General features: G+C 48.2%; 1 protein-coding gene across 2 annotated transcripts in view; it reads left to right on the forward strand.

The window, feature by feature from the left end:
* Window positions 1-7,019: 7,019 nt before the first annotated feature.
* Window positions 7,020-23,257, forward strand: part of Ptpre (protein tyrosine phosphatase receptor type E) — a 145,277-nt gene continuing 129,039 nt past the window's right edge. For both annotated transcript variants that reach the window (XM_060381450.1, XM_021636784.2), the window contains exon 1: window positions 7,020-7,284. The gene's annotated coding sequence lies outside the window, so the exon portion shown is untranslated. The remainder of the gene's footprint in view (window positions 7,285-23,257) is intronic.

The raw sequence follows: 23,257 nt of genomic DNA on the forward strand, positions 1-23,257 counted from the left end.
CTCTCTTCCAAATGGCATCCTTTTTGCATCTTAATTAAATGATAGCTTCAGAGGTTATATCTTTATTAGTCTTTATCAGTACTCTGCTAAAGTTGGTTCTAAACATTCTTGCTTAGATCTCGTTATAGTTACTTTTCTATTTCCATGAAGGGACATCAGGCAACTTACAAAGCATTTAATTGGGAGCTAGCTTAGAGTTTCAGAGGGTTTAGTCATGGCAATAAGTGTGGCAGCCTGCAGGCATGGTATTGGAGGAGTAGCTGAGAGTTTATATCCTGAACTTCAGGTAGGAGACAAAGAAAGAGAGAGAGAGAGCAAGACTGAGCCTGGCATGAGCTTTTGAAACCTCAGAGTCCACCTCCAGTGACACACCTCCCCCAAGAGCACCAAACCTTCTAATTCTTCCTTAAATGGTCCACCAACTGGAAACCAAACTTTAAAAGAAATGAGCCTATGGGAGCCATTCTCCTTCAAACCACCATAATCTCTAACTCCTGTCCTTATGGCCCAGCAGTTAGCAGTCTCAGTGGTCATTTCCAGTCCTTGGTGATACTTGCTCACTCATTTCTTGAGATTACAAACAGGTTCACAAACTATATTTCCATTTCTCTTTTTATTGTGTTCTTTGATTACAGAGCAATATTGAACATGCACATCAGAACCCTGTGCTTTTCTTAGATAATTACTTACCTGTGGAATGAGGGGTCTCCTCTCATAAAAAAGGAGAAAAGGGACTGAAGATACACAAATCACTAGACTCAGCTACTTCACTTCTGTAGGAAAGAGACACAGAGATATGATTATAGAATAATTAAATAGCTATTGAAAGGCAAGGTAGGCATCCAGTTATAGTAAGGATAGGAGCATGTGGCTTTCCAGGGCATTTGGAGTGCATTGAAGAGGATTGCAGTTATGCACAAATGTGGTTCAAGAATCAATTCCAAGCCCGTACTGTTTCAGTCTAAGATACTGCTGCACATTAACAGGATGAGACTCTTTCAGGTCAACTGTAAAAAATCAGTAAGGGCTGTGAGCATTATGAAGATTCCAGAGGTTGAACCATGCTGTAATTCTTCAAAGTTCCAGTCAACCAGGATATAAAACTCTTGGGGAGGGGGATACCTCAGTCATTCAGGTTAGGATGCAAAATGATTGTGCCTTAAGTCTGGGCTGCCTTTTCCATGGGGGAAGGGTTTCCATAGACACATCCTAACAACCTAAAAATCATCTGGGCAATGCCTTCAGCCAGCAACAAGAAATCACAAACATTATAGTAAAATGAAAATAAGGCAAGAAAAAAAAACCTCACAAAAACAAGGAGTCCTTAGCCCCACCCCCATTAATAGAAGCATACTCATAGATAATATAGGTGTTTAAAGTAGGAGACAAGAAGTGGGAAATGCTGTTATAAAAATGTTCAAGGATTTAAAAGGAAGGATGATATAAGGCACAAAGCTGTAAGTCAGCTTTCATTGTCAACTTGACAAACCGAGGAGGGGAAACCTCAATTTTGGCATTGCCTTCATTGGGCTGACCAGTGGGGTATTTTCTTAATTGCTATTTTGATGCAGGAAAGCTGAGCCCACTGTGGGCAGTGCTGTCCTCAGACTAGTAGGTCTGTGCTGTGTAAGAAAGGCAGATGACTAAGGCAGAGAAAGCAAGCCAGTAAGCAGAGTACCTCCATGGTTCTCTCTCAGTTCCTGCTTTCCTTCCCACAACGATGAGATTAGGCGCCTCCCCCACTTTTGACCTCCATGTTTATCACAGCAACAGAAAAGCAAAGTAGGGCAGAAGAAAGCCTCTGCAGAGAGATAAAAAATTATTTTTTAAAATAACCAAGTGAAAAACTCTATGATCTAAAAATACAAAATTCTAATTTCATTTTACTTTAAGTCAGGAAGGCAGAAAGTCTCAATGAGACATTTTAAATCACATTTTTTTCATGAGAGAAATAATAAATTATATTTATGCAGTGAATAAATATCAACAGTCGACACAAATCCAAAACCAACCACCAGTCCTGGGACTGAGAAACAGCTGGGCGACTTATTTCCGGGTATTCAGTGGAAAAGGTATGGTAGCACGTGTGAAGTACACATGGCAGTGGCCAGTGGCTTCCGGTGTGCTCAGTAGGGTAACAGGGGCATGCACAGAATGGCCTGTTTGGGGAGGGAGCCCAGTGGCTCTTGGGGTAGGGCCTCAGACAGAAGACATCTCCTCTTCTGCAGCCGATCACTGATTCTTAAATCACATTTCTAGAAACCGTGATGAAGAGGAAAAACAAAATAGAAAATAAAACTAGAGGAAAAAAAAATCTGTTACCTAACCATGGATAGGCAATAAAGGGCGAATCTCCAAAAGATTTTGCTGCGTGAAAGAAACTAGAAATAACATAGTGTGTAGAAGAGCCATCTGCCTATATATAACATACTCTCTAATCACATTCCTATAAAGAGCAAAAGCAGGCGAAGCTCGCTTTGGTAACAGACATCAGAATAATGGCTTGTCCTTGTGGGATGCGTCATTTTCTGAAAAGGGGCAGGAGGGGGTGTTTTAGGAGAGCAAAATGTCAGAAAGAGAGAGTGTGTGTGTGCAGGTGTGTCTATGTGTGCAGGTATGTCTGTGTGTCTGTATGTGGAGGTGGGGGGGGGGAGGGGATTGATTTCCAGGAGCCATCCAACTTGTTTTATTGAGACAAAGTCTCTCATTAGTACCTGAGCCTCAGTGATTTGGCTAGACTAGCAAGCCAATGAACCCCAAGGATCCATTTGTTTCTACCCTTCAGTGATGGGATTATAAGCTTGCACTCTACCCCTGGCCCTTTACCTGGGTGGTGAGTCAACCAAGCTACTCATTCTGCAGGATAGGCACTTTACTGACTGAGCCATCTCTCTGTGTCCAAAATGTCAGTATCTTGGTAGGGGCATGCATATTACTTACACACATGTCTCTATGCACTTCACTGTGTCCTTAGGCTCTGCACGTTGTATGTATATAGTTCATCAATAAAAAGAAGCCCAAGAAAAATAATTAAATATTGTGAGCACCCAGACTAGGGTGTAACTTCCAGGTTTTTGCCTTGTTGTTTGTTTTCTGGGCAAGTGGAGAGGCTTCTTGCAAAGAGTCATTCCTTTTGATTCCAGTGGCCAAGAACTGTTAGTACCAGCCTAATTTGTAAAAAGAGGGGTAGAGGGAGTAATATTGAGATGATAGAAACAAAAGCTTCTAGTATCTTCCAGAGGTTGTAAGAGGCATCCCTCTTTGTATGGACAGGTACTAACTGAAATCACAAAGCCTGGATGCTTTCTCTTCTTTGTCTTGTTTACTGTGCCCTGTGGACAATCACTAAAGCCTGATATTTCTCCTAAAGTCAGGTAACTTTGTGTTAACTTTTGGCATATTGTTCAAAAGCAAATTCTATTTTTTCTTTAACATCAGTGTTGCCCACTTTTTGCTTATCCCCCCCCCCCAAAGGACTATCTTTGGCCTCAACACTTGAATTTAGCCTTTAAGCTGGATAAGCACTCTCAAGCTACTATGAAGAGGGGTGGGGTGTGGCCATTGGTTAGAGTGCTTGTGTGGCATTCGCAAAGCCAAGCCCTGGATTTGATGCACAGCACTAACACTGCAGAAAGCTAGACGTGAAGGCACATGCCTATTCTCTAGGAGAATCAGGAATTCAAGACCATCTCTGGTTACATTTTGAATTGGAAGCTTAGGCTATAGGAGACCCTGTGTCAAAAAAAAAAAAAAAGTTACTGTAGGGAGGGAGAAATGGGTCAGGGTTAAGAGTGCTTGCTATTCTTGCAGAGGACCTGAGTTCGGTTCCCAGGACCCACATGGGGTAGTTCACAAACACCTGTACCTCTAGCTCCAGGAGATCCAGCACCTTCTTCTGGCCTCCACAGGCACTTAATTCAAGAGCATTAACTCATACATAGACACGAACACGCACATAATTTCTTAAGTCACAAGAATATTTTTAAGCTACTGAAGAGAATTCCAGTGGCCAAGTCTTTGAGTTCAATGGAAGACAGAACACGTGATCTGGTGAGGATACAGTTCTAGGAAAGCTGCCTTGGTGGAATCATGTTCTAAAAGAAAAATAGGATGGTCAGATATGAGGGGAGAACTCAGGAGGCAGAGGGGTAGATGGCCAGCCTCAGAGGGGCAGTCAGACAGAGGAAATTATGGTTAGAGAGGGACTATGGTTCAGGTACTAAAAGACAGTAAGCATTTAGGATGGCATGAGGTAGGGAGGTCCTTGTGGTCTAGGATGGGGGGAAGGTATACACATACAGATGCTGACGGGTATCATGAGCCCAAAGGAGGAGCAAGGATAATGAAGGATAACATGTGTCTGAGTGACAGGATGTCTGTAGACTTCAGAAGATGTTAAGGAATACCATTTAATTCCTAGAATAACATTTGGGGTCCAACAGGGCAGATATTACTGGGAGAGGAGAGCCATCTGCCTCCTCATCATGTTCTCAAGGCTGTCACTTTCCAACAGCAGATGTCTGACTGAGGCGACATGTTCCCCTCTTGGTGGATAACAGTCTCTGCCTCCCCACCCCTGCAGTGTTAACAAGCTTATCAGGGCTTTGAAACTGTCGCTCTCTTTAATATTAGCTCGGATCTGCAGCTCCAGCAGCAATAAAATCCAGGGCTGGGTGATGTCATTGAGCCACTTGGCCACACCCAACCCGGGCAGTTCCCTGGGGGTACACACTCAGGAGGGAACTACCTGCCCCACTCTGCTCTGGGCAGGTAATAGGGATGCCTGCTGCTGCCTGCCGCAGCTTGTCCTCCTTTGCTCAGCCAGCCCACATGTTCACTGAATGTTCTGGCTGTCGACTATGTCTCATGTTGCAGGAACAGGGGCAAGCACAGCTGGGCTGATGGCACTACCAGCCCTGGGGCAAAGGAAAGGATCAATGACCAAACAATGCCAAAACAAACAATGCCAGCTCTTGAGAGGCAGATGTGGGTGGATCTCTGATTCCATACCAACTTGGTCTACATAGTGAGTTCCAGGCCAGCCAGAGTTACATAGTGAGATAAATAAATTATATATATATATATATATATATATATATATATATATTCAGTGATGGGATAGAAGAGGGTGTGAGGGCTTTGGGAAGGCAATCGGTAGGAAGGTAGCAAGAAGGGAGGGACCTAGATGACAGAAAGGGTCTTTTCTCAAGCACCGAGAAAGAAAGAAGAGTCAGGGCTCAGGAAACACTGGGCAAGCCGGGAACAGCCTCACTGCAGTCAGGATTTTACTCAAGGCAGAGGCTTTTAAGCAGGGGGTCTGAAATCAGAGGACAATGCCGTGACAGGAGAAGCAGGCACGGTGAGGGAGAAAAAGGACTGAATTCAAGATGCACAGGGGTGCCAAGCAGGATTTGGAGGTGGAATAGAGGCAGAGTCAAGGCCCAGAAACCAAAGCAAGAGCTGGGGTTGAACAGGCAGAAGGTGCTAGAAGAACTGAGCTTGCAGATGGCTGGAAGGCTGCATGCTTCTGAATGATATGCACGTGGATGTTGTTACATCTCTGAAGAAGCCCGTAGGAGCAGGACTGAGTGAGGTAGGAAAGGAAGGAAGACCCACTTGGGTCTTCAGGGACAGAGGTGTGTGGGGCAGAGAAGGAAGACTGACCTTGGGTCCTAACATCATGGGAAAGGAAGAGCATTCTTCTTGGCACTCTGGAGGGTTCCAAGGCTCTTCAGGCTTCCAGTCTACAGCTCCCTCCAAAACAAGCCCCAGCTCAGTTAAGAAAAGTGTCACCTTGTAAGTCAGCTTGGCTCTGCAGCTCTAACAGCAATAAAATGCAGAGTGAGGTAACACCCCATACAGGCCTCTTTCTTGCTATTCATTGTTTATCTCCTCATTCATTTAAAACCTCAACAGGCAGGGTCCCTAACACAGAACCAGCCTCACCATGAGGCTGTTCCCTGGCTGAACCCTTAGGGTACAACGAAACAGATTCAGAACCAAGACAGACACCATAGCTTTGCTGTGCTTTCTGTCTTCTAGTCAGAATGTCCTTGTTCTAGTTTCATTTCTGTTACTGGGATAAAATATCTTGGCGGGATGGTGGGGGGAGAAAATTCGGGAAGAAAGGATTTACTTGACTTAGAGCTCTAGGTTACAGCCCACCATTTCAGGGAAGTCAAGGCAAGAACTTCAGACATCACGTCCAAAGTCAAGAGCAAAGAAAATAAACATATCCTTGCTTGCTTACTGTCTTCTAGCTTTCTCTTTTATACTGTTCAGGAACCTCCAATCTAGGGAATGGTGTTGCCCACTATGGGCTGACGTTTCCTTTGTCGATTAACAATGCAGACAACTCCCCCCCACACACACACACAGGCATACCTGAAGCCCAGCCTGATCTAAGTTATTCCCCTTTGAGACTCAATTCTAGATTGTGTCAAACTGGATTTCATTTATCGTCCAAACAAAATCACTACGAATAAGTTCCCAGAGCAGCAGAGCCTGTCCCTGTACTGTGCTCTGCTCCGCGTGTGTTTAATTTTGCCAGACATTTCTTTCTAATTGTACGCCCTCCAGCACCCACCATGGGGCGCCAGAACGCTCTTTTTTTGGGAGGGAGTGTCTGGGACCTTCCCCAGCTCTGCCAACTTCTCTGAAGTAGGGCTGTTACCAGGTGGCCCAGCCCAGCTTTACCAGCTGTGAGACCTGACACCCTGTGAGACCTGTGCATCCCAGGCCGACTATTTCCAGGACCAAGGCTGAACAGGAGGGATCTTGCAGTTTCCCCCCGACCCCCGCGTGTCTGAGTGTCACCGCCATTTGGGACCCTCCAGGAGACCCAGTGTCCAGACAGAGGGGCTGGAGAGGGCCTCCCTGTTGAGGGCGTGTACCTTTATCCTTTGACTGTCGAGGCCACAGCCCCGGGAGGGCCGGCGCCCGCGGTGCGCTCCCAGAGCCAGGCACCAGGCGTCGCCGTCGCCCCTCGCAGCACCAGGGCCCCGCCCCCGGCCACGGAGCCGGAGACCTAGCCCGGCGCTGGAGGCGGCCAGACAGATTTCCTGCTCTCCCGTAGGACTGAGGGCTGCGGGGCTGCGGGGCTGCGGGCTGCGGGAGAAGTCGCCGGCAGCACCGGGACCTCGCTGCCCCCGCGCGTCCCCACGACCCTCCCTTGCGCCGGCAGGGACAGCGGACGCCCCGGAGCAGAGCGCGGCGGGCGGGCGCCCGGGAGATGCGGAGTCGCCGCGGCAGCGCGATCGGCGCGACAGCACCGGTCCCTGAAAGGTGAGTGGCGCGGTGTGGGCCGGCGGCAGTGAGTCCCGAGGTGGCTGTGCACCCCTTGCACAGTGAGCAGACCGAGGTAGCCTGGGCCACTGCCGCGGGAGGGACGGGTCGTGTCCGGGTGTTGTGTCCGAGCCAGGTCCTTGCCACCCTCCTAGTGCATTGGGTGCTAGCGACTGGAGACCTTGCAACCCCCGGCCACCTGCCCGAGGAGCAGTCCCAATTTGGCTACCACCTCGGCAGCTCTGTCGGTGAACGGCTACACGGAGGGCGTGGATCTGCGGGTGGTGACCGTGGGGAGGGCACAGCGACCCGGCGACTGGTGTGAGTGTGAACGCGATGGAAGCCGGAGGGGGTGCCAACCGGTGTGTTGGGGGCTGCGCACGCAGGGCTTGAGACTGGAGCATTTCCAGAAAGTGACTCGAGTTGCGCCAACTCCGGGAGCAGCGGAGGCGATGCGGGGATGCTGGCCTCCAGTCTGGGGCCCAGTGCCTTCAGAGGCAGGCATCAGCTGGGGATTCAGGGTCGCGGCGGGGAAACCTGGAAGGTAGCCCAGGTCTGACGCCAGGAACTGCCATTCGCAGAATGACCTGAGGAGGTCCTGGATCCAAAGGCCAGCGGTACCCATCTTGGTGCTTCCCGGGACCATATGGGGAAGGCTGGGAGACCCACAGGGTGATGAGGTAGAGCCAAGCCCGAGGACTAAGAACTGGACCTGACCTAAATTCCTTCCAGGCACGAAGTATCTTTCTAGAGAGGTTAGACAATGGTGACTGAAGGTTTATATTGAGTTACTGCGACTCTCTAAGTTCTAGAACCTCAGAAACTAAAGGAAAGAAAATGGGTGGCCTTGACTGTGTGGGAGAGTTTGAAGCAAGACCAGCAAAGGATGCTCATGTGTTCTAGAGATTGCTGTCTCTTGTCCAGTCAGTGTTGTCCTTGCATCTAAGTGCCTCGTGATCCAAGGTGTCCCATCTTTGCAACAATGTTTATGCATTTCTTTTCTTACACCGTGAAAATCTGTGCTTAGCTAAAGCAGAGCTGAGGAATGAGGATGGAGTGTTTTTCCAAAGCTGAGGCGCTAAAGCAAAGGGTGCCATCAAAGAGCAGGTTGCTGGTGTGTACCGAGGTCCCTCAGCTTTCAGGATCTCCTTTTGACAATAGGTGAGGCTGGGTTCTCCCAATGCAAGTTCAAGGCCCTGGGGAAAACGAAAGACCAGGTGCTGGTTTACCTAAAAGGTGGGGTCCACAGGGTCAGGGAGAGAAACCTGCAGCCAGGCTCTGGCATCCTGAATACCACCTTGGGGCCCAGATCCTTGTGTCTTGAAATTGGTGCTGTCTGTGAATGTCATCAGCCCCTCAACACGTTTCCTGCTTAGGAAGTTGGTAGCAGCTGTCTATCTCTCTGAAAAGCCAGGTCATTGGATAAACTAGATTTGACAACCCTCAGGCAAATCAGCCCTAAAGTTGCAGTGAGGGAGGAGTTGTCCTTGGATGCGTCCAGGAGCCCCTGTGGGTGTCACAGAGTGAGAAACAAGCCGGCCATTGGTCCTCAGCCTGGAAACTCATGTGTCCCTGCTGTAGAGGTACATTTGGCCCAGCAGTGCTCCTGGGTCAGCAGCCCTGCCTACAGTTGAGGAGACCCTGAGAAAGACTTGAAGCTCTGTCCTTGAAACTTTGTCCTGGGACTGATCTTTTCAGCCCCAGGCATTCCTGCATACAGATCTTTTAACCCTGAGGCAAAACAGGGAGGTATGGGAAGGGGCATAAATTCATTTCAATAGATCAAATTGTGCTTCTCTTCCTGACCTCCTTGGGTCTCCATGGCTCCATCTCTGAGGCCATTTATTAAAAACACACCCTTGCTGGTCAGAGGCACAATTTGTAGGCTGAGGCACACTCTGCATTGTACCTGATATTTTCTTCTGGGGCATCAACCTTACCCCTAACATGTCCCAAATCAAAGGCATGCCTCCATCACCTCCCCACCCGCACCCAACTTCTCTCAACTGTCTTCACCCTTCCAAACACACTAGCCTCCCTTCTGCTTCCAAATGGGTGCTGAACTGGGGCTTATGTTAAGACGGAGCTATAACTTCAGTGCCTGCAAGCAATCTCTTGCTGGCTGCTGCTAGATAAACAGGTGATGAAGTAAGGTTCTCTGGAGCACGTGTGCTTGTTGAATGAGCTTCTGAGCTTTCCATAGATGTCTGTTGTGATGTATACTGATGTGCACTGGATCTTGGAGAGAGGAGATGACCCTATAAAAGCACTGCAGGGACAGTTTGTACGGGGATACTGAATGGAAGAGAGCCTACAGGATCTCCCAAGGAGGCAGGCTTGGGGGCAGTAAGGGAACAGGAACCACATACATTCTCTTCCCTAACTTATGCACGGTCTCATTTACTACGCTTGAGTCTCACTTAGGGAAGCTCTGCTCCAAAACAGAAGTGAATGCGGTGGTTAGAAGAGAGTTGGGCCTTCTTGGACTGGAGTGTCACTTTAGAAAGTCCTGTGCAATGTAGGTCATTTTTGGCTTGCTGCTTCTTAGCAAAAAGAGCTGTGGCCTGGTTTCCCCTGAAGTTCCCCAAAGGTCCCTGCCTTTCTAAACCACAAGATGTGGAACCTGTTCAGCCTTCAGCTCAGTTTCCTGACGTGTCTTAGCCTCTCCCACACCTCTCTGGACCCTCTGCCAGGCACTGATCGCTCTTCCTCTTGCTTTTACGGAAGGGCATTTGGCCCTATTCTAAAGTGCTTGTTCAAGTCTATTTTAGGTTTTCAGTTATTTGTTTTACTAGTCCAGCTCCTCCTCTACCAGGCTGTCAATAAAGGGTGTGTCTCTCAGACCTTTGAGTTCAGACTTGGATTCAAATCCTGCCTCCAGTGTGGTTTTGTTTAAAGGACTCAAGGTCAGACCATGGTGCCCACTGCTCAGGAGTGAACTGGACATCTCTACTTTGCATGTCTGCTGGGATGGGGTCAGGGGAGGCATATACATGAGAGAGCATGTGGTCAATAACCAGGAAACTGGACATATATTTCCTAAAATACCTAATGCTATATATATCATACACGGCAAGAAACAAACAAACAAGCAAACAAAAACTAGTGTGGAGTCAGGGAGATGGCTCAGTGTTTGTCTTATAAGCAAGAGGACCTGAGTTCGAGCCCCAGAACCTGCATAAAATATACCAGGTGTGGTGCTGCACACTTGTAATGCCAGCTTTGGGAGGCAGAGACAAGTGCATCTCTGGGGTCGGTGCTGGTCTGATAGCCGAGCCTGTTTGGTGAGTTTCAGGCCAACTCGAGACAGTTTCAAAAAAGGTAGATGGTATCTGAGAATTGACACTAGAGCTTGTCCTCTGGCCTTCACACACACACACACACACACACACACACACACACACACACATATACACATGCACACATGCATGTGCACCGCCTCGATACACACATATGCACAACAAGTGAACAAAATCGTTCACTCGTAGATAGAATCTTTCTTTGTTTGCCACCTGAAAGAATAGTTCAGATCAATATGATGTGACCTACTAGGCGACTTTAATTTTTTTTTTTTTGGCAACTTTAATTTTTGCACCACGAAGCTGAACAATTACGTAAAACTTGTGTCGTTTAAGTATCTAATCTCCTGGTGCTTTCGCTTACCGGTGCACCAGGAGTGAATCCATTCTCCATCACGCACCACTGACTCTGGTGTTAGCGGTCTGTGAGGCAAAAGTACAACTTGCTGTGGACATTAACCCCGGGCTTTGTGACCTGAATTAAACCAGGCTGGGTATGCAGCCAGGTAGAAACCAGGCAACCCCCGCACCAAGTGGCAGTGTAGCCCAGAATGAAGCGTGCAGAATGGGCATAAGGTCAGCCTTGCAACCATACCATAAAACTATGAAGCTGTGGGTAGCCCCCGAAGTCTCTGAGCTTACTCCTTTCCTCCAAAGAACAGGGCATCTCCGCGCAGCTCTTAACTTCTTCGTGCTCTGGGGCAGTGGTTCTCTCCCTGACACGGGTCACGTATCAGCCACCCTGCATATCAGATACTCACGTTATGATTTGTAACAGTAGAAAAACCACAGCTATGAAGTAGCAACGAAGTAATTTTCTGGTTGGGGGGTCACCACAACATGAGGAACTGTTGCAGCGTTGGGGAGACCGAGAACCACTGCTCTTGGAGCTTTCTGATCAGAGGAGAGGCAGGTGGGGGGCGGGGCTGCTGCTGAGTGCAGGCTGGGAGAGCCCTCCTTTGGGAATTACGCGCTTAGCCTCCGTTTCTTTTCTCAGCTTCTGCTGCTGGTCCCCGAATCTCACCAGCTGGGGTCTGCCCCCGTCCAGGTGTGCCACACAGGGACTTTTGATGTGGCTCACAGCCTCTGTACTCACTGCCTCTGGCTCTCTGCCAGAAGTATGGGTCCCTTTCTTTCAGCCACATAAATAAATACTTCAAAGGGTTTGGTGAAGCTTATGAAATAAAAACTCTGAGCAATATAATTCAGAAAGACAAACGAACATATCCTTTTGCATTGGTTCCCAACGAAGGAGGGGCGAGATAAAGAATTTTATTTTTAAAGAATGGTCATCTGCTTTAAAATCCCTTTTAAATACAACCAAGAATGCATTTAATCTAGTTTGTCATGAAATTGGTATCAAGTATTAATAACAAAGGGGATTCTGGTTGTTTTTTTGTTTTGTTTTGTTATTACCACCAAACAGATAGAAACTCCATGAAGAGGAAGGAAACAATTAAAAGATGGCCCTTAGCTGGGCTGGAAATCTACTGTGTCAGGTGTTTGGGTGTCAAGTCTGGGAAGAAGAGTGCTGTTTTGATCGGGAAGTTTGTTTGGGCCTCCGGCCTGGGTGTGGGCAGCACACACTCTGGTCCCTTAGAGGGCCCAGTGTGGGGATATCAGCATGGCCGTGAGCTCCCGTCGCAGGTGTGCGAGTCTCTGTCTTCTCAGGACTCAGCATGGTTGGGTTGTGAAGTGAAGGAATGCATGGGCAAAGGGAACAAAGCCGGTGGTGTGGGAGTCTGTGCAAGAAGGAACAGTGTAGGAGGCCAAGCACAGAGGGCTCTCCAGCCATGTCACCCTGCCTGGAACATAGCCGCAAACAGAACAGACAGGCCTTTGTTTCCCTGGGGAGATGGCACAAACTGGGGTTCTGGGCAAGCACTCGAGGTGGAATGATGGGGTAAGAAGGATATGATCCTCAGATATGATCCTGAGCAGGTGTGATTCTGCAACCCCCTCTCTTTCTCTCCCAACCCCTTCTCTCTCTCTCTCTCTCTCTCTCTCTCTCTCTCTCTCTCTCTCTCTCTCTTGTTTCCTGTGTGTGTGTGTGTACGCTTATGTGTGCACACTCAAAGGTGTACTTACCCACATATGCACTTGTAGAGGTAAGAGGTTGGTGAGTGTCTAGTGTCCTCTTTCCGCCTTCTTTAAAAATATATATTTGCTTTATTCTATGTGCATGAGTGCTTTGCCCACATACTTGTTGTATGTATACCACATATATGACTGATGCCCACCAGGGTCAGATCTTCTGGAACTGGGGTATGTAAGCTGCCAAGTGGGTGCTGGGAACCAAACCCAAGTTTCTACAAGAGCAGCAAGTGCTCTTAACCACTGGGCCGTCTCTCTAGCCCTCTCCATCTTATTTCTTGACCTGGGGCCTCTCATTAGCCTAGCGCTCATTGCTGTGTCTAGATTGACAGGTTAGTGAGCTCCAAAGATACCCTTGTCTCTGTCCCTCCCAGGGCTCAGGTGACACGTTCGTGCTACCACACTTAGCTTTTTGCATGGGTGCTGGGGATCCTAACCCAGGTAGTGGTGCTTACACCGCAAGCATCTACTAAGCCATCCCCACAGACCTGCAATTCCAGTCTTCAGAAAAGGAGTACGGAGGTTCTGGTGCAGTGGAGGACCCAGAATGATCAGGGGCCTCTGCACTTGAACCAAGAGCATCCAATTCTCTGTCACAAAGTCCTCGGGGCAGGTGCTGCGCTTCTGGTTGAGACACAGACATAAATTTTGTTAGGACTTGCATCTATTTGGATACTTCCAGCTGGACATTAGTCACCATTTGTATTGAGAAGAAAATTAGTTCCATTTTTCCTTCTCGACTAGATTTCTGGATTCTTGTTTGGATAGATGCTTGATTGCAGTATATTATGACAAGTGGCCTTTATACTCTGTCATTTTATTTTGTCTCCCACTCCAAGGACCCGTGTTTCCAGGCTGTGTCCAGCCAGCTTCTATAATCAGTTTGCTCTGAGGGCTGTGTGCTCTCTGCATAGGAGGCTTTGACCTTGACTCAAGGCCAGCAAACCTAAGTGCTGTGCTAAGAGCAAGATGGCCCCTCTGAGTGGGGCCTGGAAGAGGGGAGCCCTCTCCACCATGGGTATGTTGTGAAGCTCTGCCAGCTTTGACCTTCCTTTCTTCTCCAACTCAAAGAGGCCAGCCTCAAAGCTGAACACCCACCTGCAGGATTTGATACCCCACCTGGAGTCTCCCCTCCCTGTCTCCACCTGTCTGTCTGAAATTCCCATCATGGGAACCAGCTTTTATTTAGTTCTGTGGTTTAGATTTTCTGTGCAGGTGGATTTCCACCATAGAGAGGCCTGTGTCTCCTCTATGGATGCTGATGTTCAAGTGGGAGGCAGCCCGCTTCCCCGTGGGTGGAGGAGGACATGTGGAGATAGACAAGGACAAAGGAGGGCTCTGGTAAAGCTTTGAGGACACCAGTAGTCAATTTTTCCCACAGCACTGTTTCCCACAACTGGCCTTGCTCTAGCCAGTGGTTTTCAACTTTCCTAAACACTGCGACCCTTTAATACAGCTCCTCATATTGTAGTGACCTCCACCCATAAAATTATTTTCATTGCTGCTTTATAACTGTAATTCTGTTACTGTTGTGAATCTTAATGTAAATATCTGTGTTTTTCAATAGTCTTACAGGACCCCTGTGAAAGGATCATTTGACCTCCCAAAAATGTGACCCACATATTAAGAACTGCTGTAGCAATGCCGTATCAGTCAGGTACTCTAGAACATACTGTGGATCACAGGCTAGTTGCTTTGAGGGGAGAAGGGATGGGTCATTAAAAAGCCTCTAGCTTCCTCCATGGATAAAGTGCCTCCTTCTACAGAATGCCTTCCAGGTTCCCTATGGCCCCATGGTGACCCCTTGAGGGGACAAGTCCAGCCGAGTATACTTTCTGTCCAAGTTTTTCTCCAGTCTTCCTCCCTTTACCTCAATCTCCCTTCTCCTTGATCTTCTACAAACAGGGAGGAGAGGGAAGAGGCCAAGTGGGGAGAGAGAGAAGAAGGAAGCAGTTGAGCTAAACAATGAAGGAGTGAGCTAGGCTCTCAGAAGCCAAGCTTCTGTCTCCCACTCCTGCCAGCCAGGGGGGCCTGAAATCTGCACATGCCCTTTCAGTGGGAATCTTATATCTTGGGCACACCTGAGCAGATGATAAGAACTAAGGCCATGCCTGAGAACATTCTAGAAAGCATGGTGGCACATGGTTGCATCAGGCATATAATTCAGGCCCAAACACCTTGGTCCTTTCTAGGAGAAGCTCTCTCCCAGTTACAGGAGAGGCAGTTAGTGTGAATTAATAAACAGTCAGAATGAATACATCCTTCCTGTTGCATTTAAAGATACACAGAGGCTCAGTCTGGGCCAGCAAATCGTTGCTTTGGGGTACTTCCTTTAATGAACACAAAGCTTGCAAATGTTCTCCCAAAGAGCATGAAATATTTAGTTTCGTAGATAAAACTCCTCCACAGTTCTGGCTGTACTATGAAGTTCACTGATAAAACAAAAATTAGAACTCCCCCTGGTTCCCAGCCACATCACCCTGCATTATTACAAGTGGAAAGAGCCCTTGTCTCCCGAACCCTTTTCTGGGCAAGTAGTTTTGCTGGACCTGAGAGCAGCATTCATGAACAACAGATGCTTAAGTGCTGGGTGGGGGTTGCTCTGACACAGCCAGTCACCCTGTCCTTAACTTCCAGCTGCTGTTGACTTACTGTTCTCTGCCGAAGCTCCTGGTGGCTCTCCACCCAGTGCATCAGTAATTCAGTACATTTCTTTTGCCCACATAGCAGCCCTCTGTTGGTGATGTTGTCAGCCTACTCATTTAATTTTTTTTTTAAGCAAAGCTCCAACTTGGACTCAAATGCAATATAAAAGTGCAAGACTCGGAAACTTAATAATTTTGCACCGTGCTGAGTCGAGTTAGGGCCTCTTTTTAGCAAGCTAGAAATATTTCAAAAGCTCTTTCTGAGTTTCCTCCTAAATGTTAGCAGTATTTGAGAGTCTTGTAAAAAGAGACAAGTGCAGTGCTTAAATCTTTATTGGATACTCAGACTACACACACACCATGCTTACCACCGCAGCAGTTATGACAGTGCCTGTCCCATGGATGTCTCAGGTCCATAGGGACACAGAGGCTACCACCCCACGGGAGTGATAGAGGCAACCAAATGCAGAGCAGGCCAGGTGGAATGGGCCTGTGGAGTGGGAACTGGAGGAGCTCCATTGAAGAAGGCAGGCTTGGGTGTGGAGGTTTTCTTGGCAGCCAACAGGAATGAAGTCTTTCAGACAGAGAGGCTTCTGTATGTTTGCCCAGCAGCAGGAAGTGGCCTCTCCTGTCTGAGGAACAGCAGGTGTCTGGATGCAGCTGGTGCAGGGTCAGTGAGGAAGGAATAGGAATAGCTTTGGGCTTCAGCATTCACAGGAACCCCAGCTGAGAGTCTGGACCTGCCTGTGGGAGCAGTGACCCCCCTTGAAGATTCTGAAGCATGCTGCCAGTTCCTTCAGGAGAAATGTGTTTGTGGACCACTTTTCATAGGTTTGAGAGTGTAGAGTGACCCCTCTCCTATCATAAAACCTGTTAATTTTAGACTAGGATGGTGACCTGGTAGGTAAAGCTCATGCTGTGCATGGTTTTTAAAAGCTGAGTGTGATGGCACATACTTGGTAGTGTGGCTGGAGACTAGGGAAAGAGCTGATGGCTATAGGTGTGACCCAAGCAGAGGTTAGTTTTGGGAAACTGAGGCTTTGGGGTGAGTTCCTAAGCTATGTCATTAGTCAGACGCACTCTAAGAACCAAGGCCCAGAGGTTCTGGCTAGGGTGACCAGATGTTTCTGAAGTATATGCTACCTCAAAGGCCAAGGGTGAGGCCAGGTTGTGGGATGTGGGGTGCACAGGGCAAGCACTTGACTCTCCTGGGTAGAGTTTGGGTCTTTCCAAGAGAACCGAAGAGCCTTTAACAGAAAACAGCCTCTCTGGGTTAACCCATTCATCTTATTAAAATTCAGCAAAACCTGTGACATCAGTCATAGGCTCTTGAGAGTCAGGGTGTCTGCCTGTTCCCAGAAGCAACACTGCTATCAACGGGCTCATAAAGTTGATAGTGGTGAACTTTGACCTCTCTGGGGGACAAATCTGAAATTTTCATCTGCCCTCGCATCCATGACTTTCAAGACCTCAGCCTATCCGGGAGCCCACATTTTAAGTTTCCTTTGAGATTGGACAAAATCTGTGTAGGATCAGTGAAAGTTCTGGAAGAGGTTGGAATGAGACCTCAGGGAAAGGCTTTAAGAAGAATGTGCATTCGAAGCCAAGGCCCTGAGGTTGCTGTACTCACAACGCCCTGGCTGATCTCACTTTGCGGGACAGGAAGAAGAGACACAATCACAACAAGAGCAAGGAGGGTGCCCATGGAAAGAGGTTTTAGCCTCATGAGTGTGCATTTCTCAAGAGCAAAGAAGTAACTGAACAGAGAAATGTGGGCAGCTCTGCCTACTGTCTGTCAGAAGGGAAGTTCTCTGGATGCCTCCTTGTCCAAAGTCACGGTGGTCAGCTGCGATGCCACTAGGATCATCTTCATTCAGTCCTTGCTCTGCCAATCCATCCTGACCCAGGTAACTGCCCATCTGCGCGGGGCAATTTCTAGATGTGAAATATAGACACGGCCCGGCATCTGTGCATATGAGTTTGAATCTATTGCTTGTTGATGATGTCGTTCTGAAAAAGCATTATCACCAAATAAAAAGAGAGAGAGAAAAAAAAGAGCTATTCCTTTCTAGTTCTTTTCTCAGCGATTTTCCTCCTATGTTCTAACATCACCAGGAATAGATTTTTCTGTATGAGTCTTTCTGTTTGCTAACAGCTGAAGTCACCTCCTGCCTTTCTCTACTTAGGATGCAATGTGCTCATTCTCCCTATTTAGAGATGGGGACTGTCACCAGTGGAATTTAAGGAAAATAAGTCTTACCTGAGGCCCCATGGCACACTTCAGGGATCAGGGGTTCAAAGAGCTAGGGAACTGATCCCTCATTCCCCCTCCCTGAGCCTGAAGCACTGTTCATACTGCTGGACTTCAGAAAACGAGGCCCCACCTGTGTCCAGCTGAGGAAAACCAATGTCCGTTCTTAAGCAGGACCTGAAGGTGAGACGCTAGGGCCTTCTGCTCAGTATCTGCCTAAGTGATGCTCAGTCTATTCCCCGGGGGATGTTTTCCAGCCAGCAAATTGCTTCCAGGAGGAGTCTCAACAGCAGCCTGGGTTTCTGTCTCAAGCACAATATGCTTTGTTTAGCCAATGATTTATTGTTTGTTTTATTCAAATGCACATCCTGAATGGATAGGGTTGTGCTGGCCAGGGATCAATGACATGGTTCCTGGCTACTTTGCTTAGCCTCGGCTTCTTTTTTTATTTTCAGGGTAGCAGGGGTTGATAGCAGCTGAAGGGTGGTGCCCTTTCCTTGGTGGCTTGGTATCTTAGGAGCTGGAGTGGGCAGGCTCAACTAACCAAGTTGGCTTTTACCCTGGAAGATGGTGAGGGTGGTCAAGCCAGGGCGACTGCTCTGAGCTCATTGCTAGAATGATGTTGGGTAAAATTGCTTTGACTGTTCAGCTGTAATGGGCTTAGAATTATATTAACGAGGGAGTACCTGGTTTCTAGTAACTAGGGTAGGACTCAATGGTTAAAGCTAGAGACTCCCTGAAAAGAGGCCAAGGCCCCACTGGAAAGAAAGAACCCAGCCTGAGTGCTCTGCCTCTGTGTGGAGTCTCTGTTGGTGTCTCAAATAAGGTTCAGTCTATTCTCCATCCTCAAACCCAGGTTCCCAGAGAGCTGGTAAAGGTATGACAGCACAGACAGGAAAGTGCCCCCTCTGCTCTACCCAGGCTAGACATTGGGGAGCATAGAAAGAAACCCCAAGTCTGGCAAGCACAAAGTACCACATGGGGAGATGCGTCTCTGAGAATAGCAGCCTTCTCTCCTGGGCCTCAGCCTCAGCAGGCATGTGGGATATGTTACCTCATACGCTGGTAGGGTGCAGGGCTCCTTTGTACACCCGTATTAGAACTCGCACTGCACACTGAAGAACCAGCCCAGAAAGACATTGCCTTCGGGTAGGAAAGGAAAGACTGTCACCCTTTATTCCCCACTCACCTTCCTCAGATGTGCTAACGTAATGAGAACCACACTTCCTGCACGAGCCTTTTCGGGTAACTGACAAATGAAGTCACCTCCTACCTTTTGCTGTATGAGAGCCTTGCCCAACACTCTCTTCTGTCGACTTAGAGCCAGAGTCTGCCACCAGCTTCATGTCAGAGGGCCAAGGGGTGTGAGAGGTAAAATAATGTCTACGGTTTTCTCCCTGTTGTTGTCCAGTGTCAGGGATGGCCTTTCCCTGTGAGGAGGGCACAGTGGATGGCCTTCCTGGAACTGGGCACCACCTAGAGGCACAGTGCAGGGGCATAGTGGAAACACCCTGACTTAAGCCTCAGGAAGCAAAGCTATCTTTAGCTCCCTGCTAGGAGTCTGGGTGAATCCCAATTGTGAAATGCTTTGCCAATCAGCTCCTTCCAGGTCATGATCAGGCTCACGCACTTGCTGAGACAGTTTAGAGTTCAGGCCCTGTGCCCTCTCACCTCAGCCCTTGGTGCCATGGTGGTCTCCAGGTGTTTCCATCCAGGCCTCCTCTTAGAAGGAGATAGTGTATCCCACAGAGTCAACCTAGAATTCAATCTATACTAACTGACTCCAATGAGAGTCTCCTTGCTCTGAAAGGCCAGGCTGAGACAGTGGGCCTTCTTCAAAGCTTCCTCTATGTGTGGGGCTGGCTAACTGATATTTTTCTAGGCTTGAGCTCACATGCCTTCCTTGGGGGTCAGGGATGGAATCAGCCCCATCCAAACCGTGTGGTTCAGCCTTCAGGGGCCACACTAAAAGCCCATATCTGTGGGTGAGAGAGGACGACAGATGGCTCCCTCAGGACACCGCACAGCCTGCATTCTCCTCAGGTGGTATGGTTCATTGATAGGGTGTTGGGGGCACAGGGAACTGCCCTTAGACCTGGGGGAGGTGAACTCAAGGTGAGGTCTCTGGAGATGACAGTATGACTAGGAGGACTGCACCTTTCCCTCCATCTATACAATTGCCAAATGAGTACCCGTGTAGTGGCTTTTGACTATTTTTCCTGTGACTTAATGTCATTTAAAAAAATTCAGATCCCAGAAGCAGAGAGACACACATGGTATATACTCATTTATAAGTGGATGTTAGATATACAATATAGGATAAACATACTAAAATCTGTACACCTAAAGAAGCTAAGCAAGAAGGAGGACCCTGGGTAAGATGCTCAATCTTCATTCAGAAAGGCAAACAGGATGGACATCAGAAGAGGGAGAAAACAGAGAACAGGACAGGAGCCTACCACAGAGGATCTCTGAAAGACTCTACCCAGCAGGGTATCAAAATATATTTTGAGACTTATAGCGAACTTTGGGCAGCATGCAGGGAATCTTATGAATGAAGGGGGAGACAGAAAGACCTGGAGGGGACAGGAGCTTCACAGGAGAGCAACAGAACCAAAAAATCTGGGCACAAGGGTCTTTTTTTGAGACAGATACTCCTAACAAGGACCATGCATTGAGATAATCTAGAACCCCTGCATAGATGTAGCCCATGGCAGCTCAGTATCCAAGTGGGTTCCCTAGTAAGGGGAACAGGGACTGTCTCTGACATGAACTCAGTGGCTGGCTCTTTGATCACCTCCACCTTAGGGGGGAGCAGCCTTACCAGTCCACAGAGGAAGACAATGAATCCAGTCCTGATGAAACCTGATAGGCTAGGGTAAGAGGGAAGGGGAGGAGGACCTCCCCTATCATTGGACTAGGGTAGGGGCATAGGAGAAAAAGAAGTAGGGAGGGTAGGACTAGGAAGGGATGGGGGAGGGGGGCTACTTCTGGGATACAAAGTGAATAAACTGTAATTAATAAAAATAAAATTAAGATTAAAAAATAAATACTTGAGGAATGAAAAAAAATTTAGACTGAAAGAGGCTGTTGCGTTGTTCATTCGAGTCTCAGGGGTGTTTCCAGAGCCCCTATCCCCTGGCACTAACTGTGGACTTTTACAGGAAGGACAGAAGGTTGCAGGCTTTACAAGCTCCTTCAAGGATCTCAACATGTGGCCAGGGCCAGAACTCTGGAGGGGTTTGTAAGGTCCAAAAAACAAGGTTAGGCTCCCTTACTGTCGAGGAGGACAGGAGGGTGGCCAGGATAGGAGGGCACAGCTGATGAGCATAGAGACATGATTGCCTGGGCAATCCCCACGTGCCATCTGTTTGCGTTCCTTTCCCCAGTCAAGAAAGCCCTGGAGGGAAGCAGTTGGGAAGAGCAAGTCAGGACAAATTGTCTGTGGTGTGATCAGGTCCAGTCTCAAGGTTACTCTTTGGAAGAAAACTGAGGTTTTGCAAGACCCAGACGGCTAATAGTGGTGTGCCAGGCAGCTGAACGATGGAGCACTCTCATAAACCACTGCCGTATTCTCTTTCACTCTTGTCCACCTAAGACACAGGGGGCTTCCTTGTGCTGCACTCCCCGGGGGACAAACACCAGCACTCCTGCTGCCCTCACCTGAGGACCCTCTGTGTAGAATCTAGCACTCCTATCTGTCAGTCCCCTAAATGGCTGACCCTGTGCAGCCCAGCCCTGCTTTGCAATCTCCTGGGGGAAGGAGTCTGAGATACATAGCTGGCTCTTCTGAAGCCCTTGGCCATCCACATGGACCTGAAGACCTCCCTTTCCAGGGGTCCTGATTTCTTTTTCCAGGTGTTGCAGGAGCTGCAGTGTTTGTTAGAGGCCATCTTCTATTTTCGGCATTTTGGCTGGGTAGTTGTCTCAACTCTGTCCCTCGACTTCACCTCTGCCATATATGATGAAAATTGCCCTGCATTTGCTTTTAAAGAGTTCCAGTTTGCTGTGGGAGATCTGTATTCCTGCTCACTGTTTCTTCCTGTCACATGTAGAGGAGACCAAAGCATAGGCCCAGGCGTGTGGCAAAGTCACAGAGAGTGCTTCTCAGGGAGTGGTTTCCCCCAGAACCATTGGCTCCCCTCCCTACTGTGCCAGCTCTGTTTTCCCACTCAGAACTTCATAGCTAGAGTATCTTAGCCTCTGGCTGAGGACACCGGAGTTGACCAAGTAAATGTGCTGACCCAGAGCCAGCAGCTCCATGGGCAGCTGTGGCCGCCTGGAGCCTTTGGTGGCTCTCCCTTCCAGCACCCCTGCCCTGGGGCAGAGGCCTGGAGAGTGGGTCCTTGAGCTGGCATGGAATGGCATGCCATTCCTTTGGCATGAGTAATAGCAAAGCCCCAAAATGCCTACTGTTTTCTCCCTGTTGTTGTCCAGTGTCAGGGATGGCCTTACCCTGTGAGGAGGGCACAGTGGATGGCCTTCCTGGAATTGGGCACCACCTAGAGGCACAGTGCAGGGGCATAATGGAAACACCCTGACTTAAGCCTCAGGAAGCAAAGCTATCTTTAGCTCCCTGCTAGGAGTCTGGGAGAATCCCAATTATGAAATGCTTTGCCAGTCAGCTCCTGACTTAAAAATCACTTTAAATTCATTTTAGGGATCCATAGAGAGCTTTGCTTTGAGAAAAATCTTATCAAAATAACCTCCTGTTGGAGTGTGTGTATGTGTGTGTGTGTGTGTGTGTGTAAGGACAACTTCCAGAATCATTCCTCAGATGGTTTTTGTTTGTTTGTTTGTTTGTTTGGGGGGAGGTTGTTATTTGTTTTGTTTTGTTTGAGATAGGGTGTCTCAGTTGGCCCAGAATTCCTTGCTTTTCTTAGGCTGGCTGGCCAGAAGAATCCCAGGATCCTCCTGTGTTCTCCCCTGCATTGGATTTACAAGTAGAGTCCACACCCCTTGATTTTTACAAATGTTCTACGGATTGAGCTCAGGTTGCCACACTTCTGTGGCAACCCTTCCCTGAGGCATTTCTTTAGCCTTTCCATATTTCTTTCCCAGAGGGTCCCTATCACACACAACTTATGTCTCAGTTTCTTGGCCAGGATCTCAGATGAATCTGGAATTTGAGGTTAACATTCAGAAAGGGTCCCAATCCTTTGCCTTTGTTTTCCATGCCTTAATTTCTGATGAATCCCTCACAGGATCAAAATGTTGGTGCAGCGTGGGGTCTGGTTCGAGGAGGCAACATCCTTACAGAAAGCTTACACCGTAAAATACCCATAACAAGTACAAGGCAGATTTGGGTGGAGCTTAAACACTGTGTCAAGAAGCATGAAAATAGAGTTAGCCACGGTGTCAGGCAGAAGATGTCTCTGGAAAAGTGAGTGTCTGTACAAATTAAAAGAGCATGTGAGGACAGACTTTCAACTTCGTTTATGCAGTCTGTGGAGACAGTTACCGGGCTATGGGCATGGTTGGTTTCAATAAGAAGGATGGGGACGGAGGGTAAGATGATAATAAGATATGGGCTAGAGGCTGGGGAGAGTCTCGGTGGATAAAGTGCTTGCTCTGCATGGAGACCTGAGTTCTCCCATGAGAATTATGTAAGTTCTCCCCATCATCTATGTAAGAAGCCAAACATGGTGGCATGTGTCTATAACCCCAAGGCTAGCAGACAGAGC

Source organism: Meriones unguiculatus, chromosome 1 (assembly GCF_030254825.1).
Source record: "Meriones unguiculatus strain TT.TT164.6M chromosome 1, Bangor_MerUng_6.1, whole genome shotgun sequence".
Lineage (NCBI taxonomy): Eukaryota > Metazoa > Chordata > Mammalia > Rodentia > Muridae > Meriones > Meriones unguiculatus.